Raw genomic sequence first — 6,511 nt, forward strand, 5'->3', positions numbered from 1 at the left:
CTAAGTGTGAATATGAAGCTCTAAGAGTTCAAGAGTTCTGGTTCCTGCTCAGGATGTGGAGAACAGAAAGAAGTCTCGCTTACATTATTAGAACAAGAAGAACAATGGGCATACCAAGTTCCTGAGTCAGTGGCGCACATCAGGGTCAAGGTCAAAGAGCAACCAAATAACCCCAGGTCTGGGGAGAGAACAGAGTCCATAGGAAGAGGGAGACCCCAGAGCCTCTGGTCTGGGGCAGATGCATCTGGACCCTGGTCCAGCGTTCTGTGGGCATTGCTGATGAACTGGAGTAGGCCAAGTGCAGGCTGGTGGAACCTACGCCGCCCCAGGAGTCCCAGATAGTGGGGTGGGAAGGGCACCTTCCTGAAGACCTTCAGATGTAAGAGGGAGACTGAAGAGTCCCAGCAGACCTGCCCAGGGAGGGGCATGAAAGCCACACTGAATCTTTCCCCATTTCCCAGCACAACTAAGTCTTTTTTTTTTTTTTTTTTTTAATTGTAAACTAATGGGGTACAACTTGTTTCTCTGGTTGTACATGAAGTAGAGGCGTACCATTTGTGTAATCGCACATTCACATGGGGTAATGGTGTTTGATGCATTCTGTTATTTTTTCCTCCCCCCGAGCCTTCCCACCCCTCTTTACCTCTATGCAGTCCCTTCTTCCTCCATTCTTGCCTCCCTCCCACGCCCCATTATGTGTCATCATCCACTTAGCAACAAGATCATTCGTCCTTTGGTTTTTTGAGATTGGCTTATCTCAGTTAGCATGATATTCTCCAGTTTCATCCATTTGCCTGCAAATGCCATAATTTTATTATTCTTTATGGATGAGTAATATTCCATTGTGTGTGTATGTATGTGATGTATGTGTGTGTGTGTGTGTGTATGTGTATATATATATATATATATATATATATATATATATATATATATATATATCTCACAGTTTCTTTATCCATTCATCAATTGAAGGGCATCTAGGTTGGTTCCACAATCTGGCTATTGTGTATTGAGCAGCTATGAACATTGATGGGGCTGTCTTAATATGCTGGGAGGTAAAGTGGCAACAAAACTGTCTTGCATCTGGGGGGAGGAAACAGAATAGACTGCTAGCCCTGGAGGAGGGCCAGGAAACATGCCAGACCCAGAACTCCAATGCACAGGGGCAAGCACTGTGGAAACCCAGAGACCCTGAGATACAAGCCAAGACTGAGGGTTATTCAGAACCGACACAGCCACCCCAAACTAGGTCATGAGCACCAATGAAAGGCAATGTGGGGAAGGCTGCAGGGGGAAGACTGCCTCTGATGGTCAGGGTCGAGGGAGACATGAGGTTGAAGGTGGTGCAGGCACAGAGAAGAAAATTCTAGAAAACTGACCTTCATGCTAATGGCATGCTGGGAGAGTTTGAAGTTTGTGGTGTTCTGAAGGTAACCATAGAAACAAGAAACCTCAAGTCCAGCTTAACTCTTGACAAGGTCCAGGGTCAAGAAACCACGGCCCACAAACCAAATCTAGCCACCATCTATTTGAGGTTTATTAAGCAAGATCACACCATTTTTTACATATCTCCTAAGGCTGCTTTCCTGAAACAATGGTAGACCTGTAGAGATCTGATAGCTTGAAAGGCCTGGAAAATTAGTTAGGTCCTTTGCAAACGTTTTCCTGATCCTTTGACTAGATTAATACAAACATCTAGAGGAAACGCAAAGCAAAAGGAAAAGTGTGTGTAACACTATTGGCCCAGTGACTATAGTACTAGGGCTGTGTTCCAACAAAAAATTGCAAAGCAAAATTTAAAAAAGGGAAAACCAATAATGCCCAAGAAATCCAACAACGAACACAACCAGACTCAAATATGACGCAGATATTGTAACCACCTAACTGGGAATTTTAAATAACTATTTTCAATATGTCGAAGCTTTAATAGAAAAGGTGGATAACATGAAAGATAAGGTGTATAAAATAGAGACGTGGAAACTGTAAGAAAATATCACATAGAAATTCTTCCTATGGCTTTCCAGCCTCGGCCTCGGACCCTAAATTCTCTGTGATGTTGATGCCCAAGAAGAACCGGATGGCCTTTCATGAATTCCTTTTTAAGGAGGGAGTAATGGTTCCCAAGAAGGATGTTCACATGCCCAAGCACCCAGAGCTGGCAGATAAGAATGTATCCAACCTTCACGTCATGAAGGCCATGCAGTCTCTCAGGTCTCGAGGCTATGTGAAGGGACAGTTTGCATGGACATTTCTACTGGTACCTGACCAACGAGGGCATCCAGTATCTCCGAGATTACCTCCACCTGCCACCTGAGATTGTGCCTGCCACTCTACGCCGTAGCCGACCAGAAACTGGCAGGCCTCAGCCCAAAGGTCTGGAGGGCGAGCCACCTGCGAGGCTCACAAGAGGGGAAGCTGACAGAGACACCTACAGATGGAGTGTTGTGCCCCCTGGTGCTGACAAGAAAGCCGAGGCTGGGGCTGGGTCAGCAACCGAATTCCAGTTTAGAGGAGGATTTGGTCGTGGACATGGTCAGCCACCTCAGTGAAGTTGGACAGGATTATTTTGTTTTGAATAAACTTGTAGCCAGAAAAAAAAAAAGAAAGAAATTCTTCCTATGAAACATGGAGTTCATGGCCAGCTGACCGCTCTATAAGAAGTGTTAAGTAAGCTCTAGGAGAGAAGGAATTTCACACTGAGCAGAATCTACAAAATGAAAAGAAAATAAGCTTGTGAATAAATGAAGGAATATAAAACTTGTTTTCTTTTCTTAATTGTAATTGCTCTGAATGATGCGAAAAGAAAAAATTATAACACTGAATGTGTGTTTATTATATATGTAAAAGTAAACCATAGTGGGAGAGATTTGAAAAATAGAGTAGTAAGAATTTTACACTAGGCATGAAGGAATGCATTATTAATTGAATGCAGACTTTCATAAGGATCCACATGTTAAACTCAAAGTAACTATCCAAATAATCAGAAAGAAGTATAAATAACTGAACATAGAGATAAAAAAGAATCCCCAAAATGCTGTAACAATCTAAGAGAAGACAGGAAAAGATGAAAAAAACAAAGAAAAATTAGCATAAAGCAGCTAACAATATGGTATGTTTAATTCAAAAATAAATACATTAATTACATTAAAGTTACATGGTTTAAACTAACCAAGTAGAATTACTATTATATTATAGAAAAACAAGATGCATATATATATATACACACACACACACAAATATATATATATATATATCTGCTTTATTAATGGTTCCCAATTCAAGTGTAAAACTCATCAAAAAGCATAAAACCATAATGCCCAGAGAAGTTGACGTCTACTTGTCTTAATCTATTTTCTGTCGCAAGTTACACAATTAGGGAAAGTTATAAAGAAAAGAGGTTGGTCTTAGCTCATGGTTCTGATCCATGGTGGAGGGGCCACAATCTACTACTGACCTTTTTGTTGGCAGTCTGCACAGAGTATCCCATGTTGAAAGACCTGGCCACCCAGGTTTTATAGCAGACCTACTTTCGAGACAAACCATTAGCCCATTCATCACACGAATAGATTAATCTAGTCACAGGGGCAGTGCCCTAATCCCCTCTTACAGGCCCACCTGGTCTACCTCTTAATATCTCACAATGTAAATGAAATCTCAAGGTAAGTTTCAGAGGGAACAAGCCTTACTACAACAATAGCACCACTGCAGAGAAACCTTGTTGGGCTGTATGGAGCTCACGGGTATACATGAGCATGTGTATAGGCAATACCAAAATAGAATGTTCTGCAGAACACCGAACATCAAATTGTACACTATATGTACCATGCATCTATATATAATCACACATACAATAAAATAAGTGTAATCAAATGTCCACAAATCATGGAAACATGCATGGAAATGATATACCTTAACCTTGAATAGCAACTTCTGAGAAAGAAAGGGGGTTTGATTTTAATAGGCTTGTTAACATTTTACTTCTTTGAAGAAAACTTAAAAGAATCTGAGACTAATTTTCCAAATTTTAAGACTTATTTAATGCGAATGCTTGAGTTTACAAGTGACTTCAAGTATTTCACAATTCAAAAAGAAAATACAAAATTGCTTGCAGCAGCTTGGTGGGAAGATTGGAAAGTTATGGCAGACATGGCTTGGTCATTAGGAAAACCACTTCAGCAGCCAGGCCGAGGGGTGCCTGCAAGGCTTCCATTTTGAAATGTGGTCTTAGTTTTTGAGAGTGCTCCAACTTTGACTGTCAAAGTTAGTATTTCTTTTTCTTTTTTCTCTTTTTTCAGTCTTGATGTCGTATAAAGAAACACCAGTCTATGCATGACAAGGAAGTCTAGTCCCAGGAAAATAAAAAGAACTAAAATCTGAGAGCTAAAACAGACTGTTCCCTATTAAATTACTTGACTTTTTAAAATCACTGTCAAACACAATTTTTATTGGTTCTTTTTTAGTTATACCTAACATTAGGATTCACTCATTTTGACTTAGTTTTAAAAGTATGGAATGCAATTTGCTCTGATTCGGTCCCCAGGGCTTCCCCTTTCCCTCTCCTCCTCCTCCTCCATTCCCTTCCCTCTACTCCACTGATCTTTCTGCTATTGACTTATAATTTATTTTAAAACTAGCATCTTGTGTATGTACCCCCGGTGAGATTCGCTGTGGGGTGTGCATTTATGGACCTAGGAAAGTTAGGTCAGGTCCTCCCCCTGTCTTTCCCTCTCTCCCCTTCCCTCATTCCCCTTTTCTACTCCTCTCATCTTTCTTCTATTTTCCAGCCCCCTTTATTTTAGATTTTCTTCTGCATATCAGAGAAAACACTTGACTGTGTGTGAATACACACACTCCCACAAAAAGCCTTTCTTAAGAGGATTTGTTTTTCTGTCCCAGGTGCCGACCTTCCTGTGGCTTTAGACCTGTTTAGACATGGTCAGTTGCACAGAAGGGACACTGGAAGGGGGCCTGGCAAACGGGTGTCAGTCAACACAATTCCGCCCGATTGTAAACTGATTTTTGTACCAGACTCCTACATTCGGCCTTCAGACTTGCAGAATGACAGCTCAAATCGAACTCGCAGCAGGATGCTGTTTATATGGACGTTCTCTCATTCAAGGGAACGGTGCCCCTGATGTCGGTAGCGTGCTGGAAGAGGAACTGGTAAACTGGTGACTGGAAGCAAAGCTCCTCCAGGTGAGTTTTGTTCCCGTGCTTTCTGAACTTCTCTGTGGGCCACATCACTTTCAGTCACCACCATTGTCTGCCTGCCTGCCAGGAGGGCCTTGCCCGCGGTGCCTCCCAGCAGAGTCTGCTTTCCAGTGGTTTCTGCTCCTACGGAAGGGATCGCAGAGTGATGCCCCCAAGGGCTCAGTGTTTTAGAACAGATCAGGTCAGCAGCGCTTTTGTTCCTCAGGAGCTGTTTTATTTCTCACTCCTCCAACAGTGCCATCGGGAGTAAGGACAAGTCTCTGACTCATCCATCTGCTCCTCTAAGCCAGTGCTCATCATGGGTCAGATTCCGCCAGGTGCTGGGGATGTGCAGGTGGGACCCTGCCAAGGTGTTCTTGGTTGAGATCACAAGTCAAGGGGGAAGACTTCCGGAGCCAGGAGAGAAGGACCATGGGAGCACCAAGGAAGGAGTCAGCCTCGCCAGTGGAGGAGGTGGGCGGCTGACCAGAACTGCAGTCTGGTCCGGAGTCTAAGCAGGAATCCACAGCAAAAGAGGAAGAAGCGGAAGAAAACTTTTTCAGACTGAGGAAGTGCAGGGGCACAGAGGTGGCAAAGAAGGACTTGTGCTCAGGGTCCTTTGTGACTCAAATATGGGATTGGAGGCTGAGAAGAGGCTGGTCTGAGAGTTCACAAGCAGGTGACCCCGAGGGACACAGAGGCCAGTGGCCCTGAGAGTGATGGATTCCAGGATGAGGAGAGAGGGTTGCAGGAGATCTCTATTTCACAAAAATATGCCACCAGTTCTGGGTCTGTCCATTCTGGTTACGTCACAATGCCAGGTCCCCTTTCCTGAGCCCTAGAGGACAGAATGCCTGAGGCTCAGCAGTGAACACACTTGCTGATTCATGGGTGATCCTGGATTATCTGCCCTCCAGCACTGACCCTCGTGCAGGGACCTGCACAGAGCAGGGGCTTTCCTGCTCGTGGACGTTGCTGTCTTTTCCTGGGGACATTAAACGTGGAGCGTCTACCACTTCCCTATCATCGCATTCTCTTGAAGGCACTTTATGTGAAGATGGGCTACTTAAGAGCCCACATGCAGAGGGATTCCTTTCTTTCATAGGTGTTTTAGATAAAGTCTTGTTTCTGAACAAAATAATCAAATTAAAAACAGTAAGTTAGCAGACTAACTAAGACTAAGTAGCAGACTAAGTAGCAGACTTTTTTTTTTTTTTTTTCTTTTGCACCAGAGATTGAACCAAAGGGCTCTTAACCACTGAGCCGCATCTCCAGCCCTTTTTAATCTTTTTTTTTTTTTTGATGGGACAGGGTCTCACTT

General features: G+C 43.2%; 1 pseudogene across 1 annotated transcript; it reads left to right on the forward strand.

Moving 5' to 3' along the window:
* The first annotated feature begins 2,039 nt into the window (after window positions 1–2,039).
* Window positions 2,040–2,610, forward strand: LOC306664033 (small ribosomal subunit protein eS10-like; annotated as a pseudogene). The gene has a single exon. The product of its transcript is annotated as a small ribosomal subunit protein eS10-like (transcript).
* Window positions 2,611–6,511: the final 3,901 nt, after the last annotated feature.

This window comes from Sciurus vulgaris, assembly GCF_902686455.1.
Source record: "Sciurus vulgaris genome assembly, chromosome: 6".
Lineage (NCBI taxonomy): Eukaryota > Metazoa > Chordata > Mammalia > Rodentia > Sciuridae > Sciurus > Sciurus vulgaris.